Source organism: Tamandua tetradactyla, chromosome 10 (genome assembly GCF_023851605.1).
Source record: "Tamandua tetradactyla isolate mTamTet1 chromosome 10, mTamTet1.pri, whole genome shotgun sequence".
Lineage (NCBI taxonomy): Eukaryota > Metazoa > Chordata > Mammalia > Pilosa > Myrmecophagidae > Tamandua > Tamandua tetradactyla.
The window spans coordinates 36,455,348-36,470,205 of NC_135336.1; the positions used below are offsets into that span (position 1 = coordinate 36,455,348).

At 34.1% G+C, this 14,858-nt stretch overlaps 1 long non-coding RNA gene across 4 annotated transcripts in view; it reads left to right on the forward strand.

Annotated features, from left to right (window-relative positions):
- LOC143647870 (uncharacterized) overlaps positions 1-14,858 on the forward strand; it is a 108,916-nt gene that overhangs the window by 7,251 nt on the left and 86,807 nt on the right. For all 4 annotated transcript variants that reach the window (XR_013158224.1, XR_013158228.1, XR_013158226.1 and 1 more), the window contains exon 3: positions 11,723-11,848. This is a non-coding gene — a long non-coding RNA (uncharacterized LOC143647870). The remainder of the gene's footprint in view (positions 1-11,722; positions 11,849-14,858) is intronic.

The following is a 14,858-nucleotide window of genomic DNA, read 5'->3' on the forward strand; positions in this document are numbered from 1 at the left end:
GCATTAAGACTCATTCTGGGTGGGCCAAAGATTTGGCTTCTTTTATACAACAGTCACAGAAGTGTGCAGCTACCTTAGCATGAAAGGAGATATGCTAGCTACAACTTTGGACATACCAGGCAAATGGTTAGAAGTTTGTCTGGTTTAATTGAAAGACAGGAAGATAGCATAATGATTGTTAAGGAAGAATGGCAAACAATTAGGCCATTTAGCTCAATCTGTCCTATATTCTATCATGTCAACTTTAGATCCATTTGGACATGACAATACAAATCCCAGAGTTGTTTTCAGTAGATCCTGGCTGCTATTTGGGCATTTTAGCCCTCTTAGGAAGACTTCCTCATTATACACAACTCATACAGGAAACCATAAATGAAGCATTGAATAATATTTGGACTCATTGCTCCAGATTGGATTTACAAAACTGAAGAACGTGACATCCGGGAGACGGAGAAACTGACTCAAAGGAATCTAGATAAATTCTTAGGATCATCTCTGCCAGGTTGGAAACTTCCCTAGGCCTTATGTTAATCAGAATCAGTAAAAACATAACAATGGAACAGCATATACCATAGATTGATGTGGACTCTTTAAAAAAATGTTGACAAAGATAAAGGGCAAAAATCCCTTGGCCACAGACTAAAGACCATCTGGCTGTAGCTGCTGAATCAAAGACTTCCAAAACCTAAACATGAGCAGGAGAGAGGATTTACAAAGGAGCACAGGTGTTTGGTGCTGATGGTTGTGTTTGCTATCTTCACTGAATGTGGGAATTTCATAGTGTATGCATATGTTAAAATTTATCAAATTGTATAGCTTAAATATGTGGTTTATTTTATGTAAATTACACCTCAATTATGAAAAAAAATTAGAGGAATGCTTACTTGCTCTTCTTCCCATTTTTCCTCCTATCTTCTCTTTTTTATAACAATTAATGAAAAAATGGGATTACAAATACATTTCTCATTTTGTAGAATCTGTTGTGTCTCAGATACTGTATCAAGGTCTTTGCATATTTTGATCCTGTTTTATCTTCATGAGAATTATATTGGGTATATTTTTAACAAATTTTACAAAATGGAAACTGAAGTGCAATGAGGTTAACCATCCTATATTCCAATCTCAAGATAACAATTCTATTTCTTCTCTTACATCAAACTACCAATCTTTACAACTAAACTCATACACACACACACACACACACACACACACACAGAGCAAATGGTCTCAACTCTTAAGCTTCTTAGCCATATAATCTGGAATTCTCTCATCTTACCTACAGATCCTCTAATTTACCTGCACCTATGACTATATTCAAAGTCTGTTGAAGGCAATTTTTTCCACTTTTCTCCTGCATCCCCTTCCCTGTTAACTTTTTTGAGGATTTCTTTATAGTTCCTACCTTCACCTTCTTCATCTCAATTCTAATTCCTTTTTCTGCCTGGATCATTCCAAACAATGTATAAAAAATGATCTGGCATACTAAAATCAAACAAGCTTCCTCTTTATCCCATATTCACCTTTAGCTACTTTTTTTCTGCCTTTGATTATAAGAAAACTTTTTCTTTTTTAAAATTTTCTCTATTCTTTCTGTACTATTTACCTCTAGTATCTTTCATTCTTTCCTCTCCTTCCAATCACTCCTATGTTCTCCCCAGCCCTACTTCCCTTTGTACCATACCTCTAAAAATGCTCTTATGGAAGTCACCGAAACTCCATGTTGCCAATTTCAGTGGTCACTTCCATGTTTTCCTCTTATTCATGTTCTCAGAAATATTCCCCAGAATATACAGACTGCACTCCTCTTTTTGCAACATTTCACTTGGCTTTCATGACACCAATCTTGTATTCTTCTTATCTCAGGGGCTAGTCTTTCTCCAGATCATTTCCTGAACAATTTTTACTTTTCCTATCTTTTATCTTTTGGAGAATCCCAGGACCTTCTCTTCTACCTCCATATTCTCTCCCAACGTGTATTATTCAAGACACAGCTTTAAATTCCATTTTTATGCTGATGATATTCAAAATTTTATGCTCAGCCTAACTTCTCTCTTAGGCTACGAAATTGTATACATAACTTCCTACTTGTCATCTCTACTTGAATGTTTTATAGACAATTCAAATTTAACGTATCTGAACAGAACTTCCAATTATCCTTTCTCCAGCTCAACTCATCTATCTTCCCACTGGAACTCTTCTATCTAGTTGTTCAAGCCTCCAAATTCAGAGTTATGCTTGACTTCTCCATGCCTTCCATTTCATGTGCAAATTCCTGGTATTTCTGAAAAATTCTATCTCTTGACTTCTCCATGCCTTCCATTTCATGTGCAAATTCCTGGTATTTCTGAAAAATTCTATCTCCATATATACCTTGCTATAACCACTTCTCTCTCTTTATCCAACACTTGAGTTTATGTGACCCACATCATTTGACTTGACTAAGGTAGTTAGTTACTTTATTCTTGATCTTATGTCTCCAATTTTTGTCCTGGTAATGCATTCCCTGCACAGTAGACAGTGATCTTTTAAAAAATGTGAATCAGATTAAGCCATTCTGAATGGCTTCCTAGAACTTTCCTCAGGTCCTTTATACTGTTCTCTCCCAGTGAAGCTCTCAAATTTTATTTCGTTGCTACAAAGAAACTTTCAGTGAAACCTAAATCACTTTCTAACATTTCAGCCTGATTTATTTTCTCCATGGCCTTCCAACTATTGAGATTATTCTTATTTATATTTTTGTTTCTACTTTTACTATAATGCATGTCCTCTAGGTGTACAGAAGCCTAGATTGTGTTATTCATTCCATACCACAAATGTCTAAAACATGCCTGTCATATGGGCAGCACACAAGCATAACCTGTAAAATTAATATAAGAATTTCTACAATTCATAAGCGTTGACTGTAGGCTTTGTGTCCAGTTTTGCCTCAATCCAATTCCAAGCCCTTCCTGTCTGTGCTACATTGCCTACATTCAAATTTTACAGTATTGGGGGAGACATTTTTTTCTACCTGTGAACAAACAAATAAATTGTATAAGTTATATTAAAATATTCCCATGAAAATCAAGATCTCATCCAGTGGGAAGATAAAAACTTTAGCAACTGGTTAGTTAGCCAAAGTCCCTAGCAGATCTGGTAATTCCATGTGATACCTCTCAAATCCTTGCTTCATCATCTCCTTATGAATATATTGTCAAAACTTCTCTTTAATCTTTGGTAGTGTAGGCTTGAACTGGCATAGAATGGAAAGAAAAAAAAACTAATATTCTTAATATCTTCTCTCCCAAAGTACTATGACTCACTTTTATTTTTTTCTTTTATTTTCTTTTTCAACCTGCTGTTTATTCTTATTTCTAATGAACAAAATTTTCCTTCTTTTTAACTTGGAAAATCACAATGACTTTTTTGGGAGATAAAGAATGTATGAATACCACATTTTCTCTGAAAGCAGAACATTACCCAAGAAATATCAGTTTACATTTTTTCTCTCTGAAAGAATTTTTAGCAGCAAATGATCCTGAACTGAAATGCATTTCTCAGATGGCAAAGCAAAAGTTAATGTATAGATTTTCTATACCCTCTTGAAATGTCCAAATAGCTTTCTTTTGAAAGAGAGGATGGTTTAGAAGATGTGCTTTTTTCTTTTCCTGATCTCTACTCTCCTTTTTCCTCTTTATATCTCTCAGACACTCATATTAGGGTAGCAGAAGGGATAGCTGCTGGGTCAAAACAGAAGAAAAACTTTTACCTAAGGCTTGTTCAATGATCTCAAAAATGAGTGGGCAGGCTCTCTAGTCACACTCAATGTCTTCCTTCTGTTGTTTAGGCCATCTGAGATTACTAGACATACGGTAAGGAATTTACACCTGCTTAGATTACCCTTTTTGAATAACTCTTTTACACAACTGACTTCATTGCATTGCAGTTATTTCTTGGCATATCTGATTTGCCCACTCAACAGTAGTTCATTAGGGTCAAAGGAACTGTAACCTAGCATACCTGAAGTACTTGATAAATAGCTACTGTATAAATGAGGACAAGTCTAAAATCTAATATAACATGTTTGTTTTTTACAATTTTATTCTCATGCAGAGGATTTACATTGTGGAGTGTTCAGCTTCCATCATCAGTGTTACTGATTCTAAAGACTGAGAAAGATTGTGTTGATATATAAACTAATGGAATCATATTCTTGTCAGCTACTACCATGTTATTTCTATCTGTAGCAACATTAATTGTTAGAGCTAAAAGATGTAGAGATTTGACAGAGGGAGAAATCTTCCAAGTACTTCCCCATTTATATATTCTATGACATTGTCAGGGTGAAAAATGTACTCCAAACAGGAAGCTGTATTTAAGGAAATAGAATATTTCTGAGACTTTAACTTTGAAATGATGTGATTACCTCTGTGAAACATGCAACCACTACTGTTGAATGAAAAAGGGGTGTGTCAAGTCAAATTTCTGAGGAGAAGAAAAAACCTTCATTATTATCTCCGTTCAGGGAGATATGAAGAGATAATAGGAAAGAGAATCATTAATGTAAATAGTTGCTAATAGCTTTGTCAGGAAAGAGAGACAAAAACACATTTTATAAAGAATTTGAGACCCAAGGACTGTTAGAGGTTAATTAACAAGTGGTCACTTTGTCTGAAAGAGACATGGGTAGATACACAGTAGTTAGGATTTATTACCTCCAGATATAGACACATGAAACAAATGCCCACATGTGATTCATCATGATATTTATAAAGATACGTTGGGATAATAAATGTGATTATTATACTAAGTCACAGTAAAAAAGAAAAAAACAGGATGGGGGAAGAGAAATTTAACAAAATAAGTATCAGTGGCCGAGAGATCTTAGAGGTAAGAGGTTATTACGGAGGTTACGCTTATGCAAGCTTCAACTAGATGTTGCTAAAATTGCCACAGCTTGCCAAACCTTCACCAACAGTAATCCTGAAAACCCTAAGGAATACTAAGGTTTCTATCTGGAGCACTATAAAGTGCTATCTAACCCTAAGGATAAACCCTAAGGGTTCTATCTAGAGCACTATAAAGGTTTCACTCACAAAGTTTGTTTTTCAGAAACTGAAAACCTACAGATTGTTCCAAGGCCAGATGGACCCTGAAACCTGTAGTTTACCAGTCTCTCTTAGAACATCAACTAGTTGCATTCCCATATCCCATAAGCTCAATTCCTCTTTTCAACATGAAGACGTTAGAACGGTCATTGCTCAAATATGGCTGAAGCTTAGGAGAGGTATTAAATGAGAACGAGGAGTTGTAGCAGAGAAGAAAGAATTTAAACAGGTTGTGACTACTGAATCACTATATTGATAATTCTTGTTATTCACTAGTGTGTTAGAGCAGCCAGCAGGAAATAGCTGAAATTGTGGGACTGTAATCTTTACCATACTTCGAAATTTGCTCTATAACTATTGTCAAACTGTACTTTGAAATTTACTACTTTTCTGAAGATACGTTATATTTCACAATAAAAAATATTTAAAAAAACAAGATGGGAAGTTTTAGTGTTTGTAAAAGTTAAAAAATATTGAAGTAGAAAGTGAAAGAAAAAATGCAAGACAACAAATATAATATTAAATATACACGCATTACAGTGTTCAACTAGGTAAAACCTGCTTGCAAGGAGGAAATACTTCCAAAAAAAATGGTAGATATTTTTTTCTCAGTAATGAGATTATAGTTAGGCTTTGCTCTTATAATTTTTTTCTATGTATTAAACAATAGCATTATGTATATTTTATAATGAGGCTAAAAGCATTTACTGTAAACACAGAGTAAGATATCTCCAAAATAATTACATTACAAATCATTCATCATGGCAACTTATACATGAGATAAGTGGATCCAACTACATTAATGTAAATAAACTGCATTGAGTGTCTATTATGTGCCAGCTTCTGGGAGAAGAAGTAGTAGTTATGGTACCTCGGCTGCATTTATTCATATCCGTTGAACGATATGGGCTTATGGAGCTCACAGTTCAGTGGTGAGTGACATAAAAATACAGGTTTACCATTTTACAAACTATACTTTCCAATTAATATTAACATATTTAAATATCCAACAGCGGGACAACATATCTAAAAGTTCTCTGTGCTGCTGAGTGTCATGGTTGGTTTAGTGGTCATTAAAGGGCTGTAGCTAAATGATAGAAATTCTGTATCTTCAGTTGCCAGGGTTGTGCTATCCACACCTGCCAATCTTCCTTTGAGAAGTAGTAACTCAAGAAGTATGTAATTAGGCAGAGTTGCTTGCCTTTGTGCTCTCAAGTCTTTCTTTGACTTTCATACCTCAGAACTTTTGAAGATTAGAGGTCAAATATTTTGTAGAAAGTTCCTCAACTTGCGTTTGTCTAATGTTGTCTCATGATTAAAGGGGTATGCATTTTGGACATGAACATCACAGAAATGATGCTATAGTCTCACTGCGTCCTCTCATGTGGTAAATAATTGTAATTTGTTCAGTTATTGGTGATATCAACCAGTTGGTTAGGGTGATGTGATATACCAGATTTCTCCACTGTAAAATTATTTTTTTGCATTTTCAAATTATAAGAAATTTATAAGAAGGTAAATATAAAATTTTTCATCAAACCTTTACTCATTAGTTTTTCATTGCTGTTTCTTGCCTGATTATGATAATGATAATGGGTACAGAAAGGTGATTTTCTAATTTCATCATTCCTTTCATAATAATTATTTATAATTTTACTGTGAAATAAAGGTTTCTCTTCCCTTATTTATATATCCATTTATATATGGGCTCATGGATTTCTATTTTATTTACTAGGTTATAGTTTGTTACAGTAAATATTTACCTTGATGCTCAAATTGTCGCAGATTTGGCCAGTGGGAGTCTTTTCAGCTGCCTTTGATGTTTTTTTTACATTATCCCATTATTCTTTGAGCACTTCCTTAATTTCTAGCAAACAAGGTATTCCAGGCCTGTCTTGTTTATTCCCTGTCCCCCATCCCTGGAATCCATTATTTCTCCAAGGAATCCTGGGTTCTTTTAATGGATAATGTTATTTACAAACCAAGTTCTGGGTTCTGGGAATGTTCAACACAACTAAGTGTCACTACCCGTATGCCCTCTCAGTGGACAAGATAGGGTATACAAATGTATGTTCATTGGAGCGTGTGTGCACACAGGTACCACAGACATGCACACACATTTCTATGTATGTATGTATATTTATCTACATACATTCATACTAAAATCACAAATTCATACCCAAACCCCTGATTACAATCAAACATCATGCGATTCATTTTTGTTATCTCCCTTCTTTATCAGCCTCAATATATTTACTTAGCTGATTGATCCTTCCAGATATAACCAATCTCCTTGCACAACTGCCAGTTCTATACATGGAAACCTCCTTACTCCATATTCCAGGCCACTGAGTTCTCCCATATGTCTTCCCTCCACCTTCCTCTGCCCCATCTAATAGTTTGGGGACTAAATTATTTAGCAAGGAGAGGCTGTTTATTATAAACATATAATATGATCCTGACCTGCATAAAACCAAAATTGAGATATATTTAACTAAACACACTTCAAATGTTCTTTATTTTCATAAGCAAACTGACTTAGGCAGAAACAGAAAGCACTGGCCACCCTCTAACTGAGCTTCTACTGTTGGCTTGTGTCTCACTGGTCTGGTTTCTCCTGTGAAAGAGGGAGTGTAGGGCACCTGTGAGGGGGGATAGATTGGAGGGAAAGCTCCAACCCTGTATGTTGAGTAGCAGGCTTAACCAGAGTTTCTCTGGTCACCTGAGGGATTAAATCAAGTTTATGGAAAGCAGTATGTTTGCTCTAATCAATGGGTTTGATCTGAGTTAAAAGGCGAGAACTTCACTGATGTTTTTCTCTTAACTTGCTACATTCCCTTTCCTTGCCTTTGACTGAGGGGTGGGGGAACCTGTTGTCTAATCAGTTAAGGATATCAGACCTGTGGAATGAATATTGCTAACTGCAGCCATTAATATTCAGCCAATGAGAAATAGTGAAAATGCTGGCTATTAACTTTTTTTCTTGAAATAATGATTGACTGCCTGTGAATTTCAGACTGCACTTTACAAAGGAATATATGTGGATTTTTAGATTATTTCAAAAGTACATAAAAGCCACCCAACAGAATTACATAATGCTGCCACCCAGGAAAAAGCCTTTAAGAGTATTCGATTGACACCTTTTCTATACACACCCACACATAACACGTATAAATCTAAATTTTTAAATGAAGTTTCAATCTGCTGTATGAATTGTTCATAATTTTTAAATTTAATGACATATTGTATAATTAAATATTATACCATCATTTTTTCAACTAAATGCCTCTTTTTGGGCACTTATGTTATTTCGTTGTTTCTTTTCTTTGGAAGTATTGCCATAATATCCTAGTGGAATTTTTCTGTACTTTCTTTTATTCCAATAAGACTGTAGATGACCTCTTCAAATTCAAATTTCCCTCCAGAAAATTTGAAGTAAACTATAACCCCACTCACCCATAGGAGAGGATCCTTGCTGCCCCTCACTACCAGACATTTTGTAACACAGAATCTTTAAAAATTTTAAATAACTTCACCAAATTGATAGATGAAGGTGGCCTACAATTTTATTATTACTGTTATCATCATTATTATTATTATTTTTGCATAGGCAGGCACTAGAAATAGAACCCAGGTCTCTGGTATGGCAGGTGAGAACTCTACCACTGCACCGTCATCGCTGGGAATCAAACCTGGGTCTCTAGCATGGCAGGCGAGAACTTTGCAACTGAGCCAGTGTGGCATGCCCCATTTTAATGCATGCTTTTATTATAAAATGCTAAAGATTATTTCATATATTTAATGGCTCTTTGTTTTCTCCTTCTGGGAATTATTTATGCCATGTTTAACACGCAGTCAGTCAAAGACCACCTGGCACAAATCTGGAGTCTGACAAAATCAGATGTATTGGCTTGATGCAGCCAGGGAGAGAATTCTAGAGAAACCGTAGAATGCCGCATGGCAAGAGGGAGCAAATGCACATCTTTTGCAAGGTTTGGGTTCCTAATGAAAGATTCTGAGATACACCTAAGAGAAAGATATTAATTCTGGATGAATTGCTGCTTCTCGGCAAATTTAGGAGAAGTGAGGATTATCTAGAGATTGGATTCTGTCATGAGGTGAGAGAGGTTTAGCAGTGAGCAAAGCAAATAGCATTTGGAGGCACCGTTGGTTAGAAAGCAGTAATCATGCAAAGAGGGGATTATTATGGTATTTTATAGCCAGCTGCTGATTGGACTTGTGAGATAATGTTTCCCATTCATTTGAGGACTAGCTTTGTCTGTGTCTGCTTTCCCACCCAGCCTGATTAAAGGCAGGGCTGCTTTTCCTTTTTCAGTTTGAGTTAATGTTCATTCTTTCAGTCCCAGATAGGTTTGTTGTTTTTTTATAACTTCAGAATGGAGTTTAGCAAATATTAGGCCATGTACATTAATGGGTTTTGGTACAGAATTTTCAAATACTCATTCTTGAGTTGTAAGTTTGGCTTGCCCTTTCGAGAAGTTATTTAATCACTCTAGTCTCAGTTTTCATATATGTTAAAGGGAGTAACAATAATAATATCAATAATATCTACCTCAAAGAGCAGTTGAGAAAATTAAATGTGATTATTTACATAAAGTATTTATTAAAATGTGTTATGAGGCAACTGTCAAAAAATGAATAGCAACTAAAAGGATATATATAATAAGGGTTTATATGAACTAATTGATAGAAAAATTCATTAAAAGATCACAGTTACATAAATCTGTAAATATGAGGAATGAAGGATATCTGCTGATATGTGTTGAAGTTGCTAATAAACGTTGTATGAATAGGCAATGTTTTTTCTATGATTCTAGATATTTAGAGGGGAAATATGAGCAAAACTTTTGTTGAGTTACATACTCTTCTAGGTATAATTCTCCTACTAGCTTAATGTAGAAAAACTGAGGTCAGTGGCAAGTAAATTTAGCTATTATAGATCACTAGGCTGTCGAGCCTATTAAAGAAGCAAGAAACAAGCATCCATTTCTAGAATGCTTTCTGGAAGAAGAGTGAGGTAGGTACAATTCAGTCTTCAAGGCTTTGAATATAACTTAATGAATTGGAAGAGAACAAACAATAAAGAGAAAAGTAATGCTTCAGAAGGCAGATTAATAAGATGAGAGGCAGAGGAGCTTTTCTGCAGTTGTTCAAATCCTAGTCATCAGGTTAGAAGAAAAACATCGTAGAAGACGAGAAATGTCAATACATCATGAAAGTGAAGAGAGAGAAGATGCCAAGTATGCGTGGATTCAGAGCAAAGTAATGAAAGGCAGATGGATTTGTTTAGAATGTGGTGATATGGCTGATGTAAAGCACAGATGCTCTTTGGATGTTCTACAAATGCCAAAGGATCGGTTGGCTGTTTAGGCTGAGAAATACAGTGATCTGGGATGGTGAAGAAGTTGTGCACTCTGTGTAGGAAAAACTTTATTGAACACAGTCAATGAAACTACTGAAAGGCCACTGAAGGGGGTCCTAAAAAGATATCTTTTTGAGTCATAAATACAAGCCAGCTGTTCTGGCTGTCACCCCCAACACATGATCATGGGGAGACAATGGTCTAGGTGCTTTAAACAGTAAAAATCAGTGAGGAAACCAACTCTCTGTGGATAACGACCAACCAGCTATTTCCTTGCAGCCAGAGGGCAAAGTCTTGCTGCCAACTGTGTAGAACCTAGAAAATGTTAGGGATATTGAATAATGGAGGGGAGGGAGGATAAGTAAAATTGAGTTGTATCTGGTGTTTCTTTCAATAATTGGGTGATTTGTAGAAAAAAAAAGCACTTAAATAAAAGCTATTCCATTAATGTGTGATATATGGTTCACTTCACCCTGAACCAGCTTATTCAAAAAGTACTATTTTTAAAACTGAATAGGTCAACCTTTTCCAACAGTGAGTCACTGGCAGAACCAAATTTAGCTAAAACCAGGCCACTGAACACCTGCTCTCATAAAGTCTTTCTTATACAATTGTAGGGGAAGAACTGTATTTTTGTTTTTATCCTCAATTTCATCCTTTCTGTTCTATTTGTCTTTCTTTCTTTCTTTCTTTTTTTTTTGTAAAACCAATAATACTACAAAAGAAGAAAAGCTAGTCCCTTTTGGGCATGTAAAAAAAGATGACACTAGAGCTCCAGATACGACTTCACTGTAAAAATTCTGAAACTGATCCCTTTGTGTTGACAGTTTGTAACAACCTCATACTATTTGAACATTCCTGCTTTGCCCATCTGACCTTTCAGAAACTAACCCCAGGGTTAATTGCCTTGAGTAGCCATGGAACAGCTGTTCAAACTAGTTACATGTCTCTGAAAATCTTCACCATGCTATACTCAAATTATTTACAGATCAGTACCAGCAAATATTCTTTGCATGTTTATATGTTACACACACACAAAGTTTAGTGTAATTTGGAATAAAATTCAATAACTGAATATTAACCCAATTGAAGTTATATTAGAAAATTTCATAATCTGAGAAAAATTTAGTTTAATTTTAATAACCTAATATATTTAACTTTTCAAAAATAATTTGGTAAATAGTTGCTTTCTGCTGTGACCTATACAGAGTAGAATTTTAAGAAATTTTACACTTTTTTTTTTTTGGCACAGGCAGGCACCAGGAATCCAACCCAGGTCTCTGGTATGGCAGGTGAGAGTTCTGCTGCTGAGCCACCATTGCACCACCTGAAATTTTACACGTTTTTAAACCGTAAAATCACAAATGTTTGATTAAAGGTAAGGCATGGGGTTTAATTTTTAAAACTTTATGATTTAACAAGCAAAAAGATTTTTAAACCATACTGATCTTTTTAGATCTCAAAAAAATGATCCAAAATTTTTCTTTCTTAGATTTGACAAAATATGAAGGCATTTCTACACCATGAGACAAAATAGAAAGACCCTAAATAAACTAAAGTTCAATAAGTGAAAAATGAAAAAATATATTTTTAGTTTGTTTACTCTGCTTTATATTTTAAAAATATTAACATTATTTATTAATATGTTTGACAACATATATCCAAGTAATGGGCATGCATTTGCATTGGCTTATATTTGGGTTATATATGAACATTGTACCGAAGTTTTATTATAATGTAAATAATAAGAAGAGATTGATCCAGGGATGTTTAGTTGTTTTAACCTTATAATAATTAATTAATAATATTTTATTATGTCTGTTTTTAATAAACTAAAAAACAGCTTGATGGGGTGGGAAAAATTCCTGAAAAGATAATTGATAACAGCTTTTTAAAGATCTTTTGTATCAAAGACTAATACTGAAATAATATGATATGGAATATAACAGTAAACAGGAGAGAAATATGAAAATCTAGTCCTTAACCAGATTTCTCTTAATCCTTGTCAAATATATATTCACTTGTATGTCTTTCACGCTCTGAAACATACTATTTTTGCTGCTCTGGCATTTGTGTCTACTTCTTTTATTGAGTGTAAAAGTTATCATTCAAACTTCCTAGAGAGGATTGAGAGAATATCCTGATAGCCAGGAGTTAATCAATACACGAAGAGACTGAGAAGCCAATAATGAATTAATTTGCTCAAATTTATCCTTTAGCAAGGGACAGAATGGGATTCAAGCTCAGATTTTTTTTTTTTTACTATAAAGTTTTTCCACTTGGTCAGTAGTCCCCAATTTTTTTTGTACATGATCTTATTCAATCGCTTAAAAAAATAAGATAACTTAGAGATTAGGAGTTTGGCACTGCATCAGATTTTCTGGATTTGAATCTCAGCTCTACCAGTCAATAGCTGTACAGCTTTAAGTAAATTATTTACACTGTTTGTGACTTGGCGTTTAAATCTCAAAAAAAAAAAAAAAACATAACCCTTAAAATATGCTTTAAAATAGGGATCAAAAATATAACTACATAAGATAATGTATGCTAAAATGACTGGTACCCAATGAATATTAGCTATTTTATATTGGTACTTTTACTATTCATTATTTTTTATTTGCTTTCAATTATAGTTTTTGTAATTAATCTCTTTCAGGGGAATCACTGTCCTTTTTTGTTTGTTTTATTAATTTTTTTATTTTTTCCAACATAACAATAAACAAACACAAACATTTGTACCATATGATCATTCCATTTTACATATATAATCATTAATTCACAATATCATCACATAGTTGTATACTCATCATCATGATCATTTCTTTGAACATTTGTATCAATTCAGAAAAAGAAATAAAAAGAAAACAAAAAACAAATTCATACATATCATACCCCTTACTCTTCCCTTTCATTGATCACTAGCATTTCAATCTACTAAATTTATTTGACATTTGTTCCCCTTATTATTTATTTTTAATCTGAACATTGTACTCATCTGTCAAAAAGGGAGATAAAAGGAGCATCAAATACAACTGTACTTTTGACAGATAACGTTGTGCTCACCCAGGGATTCACATCCTTTTTGACAGTGTCCGTGGATCCTTCTTTCCCAAATCTTTTGAATGGAGTTCAAAACTTATTGTTTGGGGACCCCTGCATTACACCTGCTATATCTTAATAAAATTCTTTAACTTCATATATATGTATAGCAAAAACAAATTTATCTTCCCTCTTTTTTGCTGCCATGAGAATGGTTTTCTGTTTAAAATGAGCTTTTTACTAGTACTTCGTCCTGTATAGTCCCCTGATTGAAGATACCTCTCTTTTTATTAGACTTAACTTTACAAATGTGGTCTTTTGTCTAACCCATCAGCAAACTGCTTTGCATAATGGACGCCCTTACTTTCTGCAGCTTGCCTTAGGCCTGTGAACTGGGGCCTTTTCTGTCTTTGAGTAGAGACCAAAAACTATTATGGTAAATGTACTGTCTGCTAGAAAATTCTCAGTTAACTGATAATGCCTTGGGTTACGTTATTTTGCAAAAGTTGAATATCTGCTCAAGTTCACTCTGATCAAAGTAGTTACAGTTTTTCAGAGATCATGCTCCATTTAGTTAAATCATGACAGGGTCTACTTTTTGTTCAATGTCTGTGCATAATTCCTACTTTATTGGAAATTGTCTATGTACATCGGTAAAGAAACAATTTATATTTAGCTCTTAAGAACCACAGTTCCAGAAAGAAAAGAGATATCTTGGCCCTGCAATATTGTCCCATTTAAAGACAAAATGATTCTTTTGCAATGACTTCTATAAACTATTTAAACTATGGAAGCTTAGAAAATATGTTCACACTGATAAATGTGTATAAGTGGAATAGAGAACTTAATTTCAACTGAATTTGCCCTGACCTTTGCCACAGGAGAGATTTGCTTGGCTAATGTGTCTGTCCTATAAGAATCTCTGCTATAATATTGAATTTTTCTTACATAACTTTAGCATATGTGAAACAATGCTTTTAAAATATGAGTCTGAGCTATACTGCATAGAGAATTATATTAATAAAACCTTGAAATTCAAAAGTAATACATGGTTCAGAAATAAATTGTTGGGATAGCTTCATCAATACCACAAAAATTTAGGGACAAGCCTTTTCTATTAATGCTGTAATAGCATTTTTTTTCATACAGATTTTACTACATGACAGCTTAAATATGATCTTACCTTAAATTCCTTTTAATATAATAATATTACAATCATGAAACAATAAACAGGATCATGAAAGAAAAACGTATTCTGCTTCATTGTTCGTAAATATGCCTGCATTTGCTTTTTCAGTATAACATAACTGAAAGTAGTATTGTAGGTAAATTAAAATATTGTGTGTCTA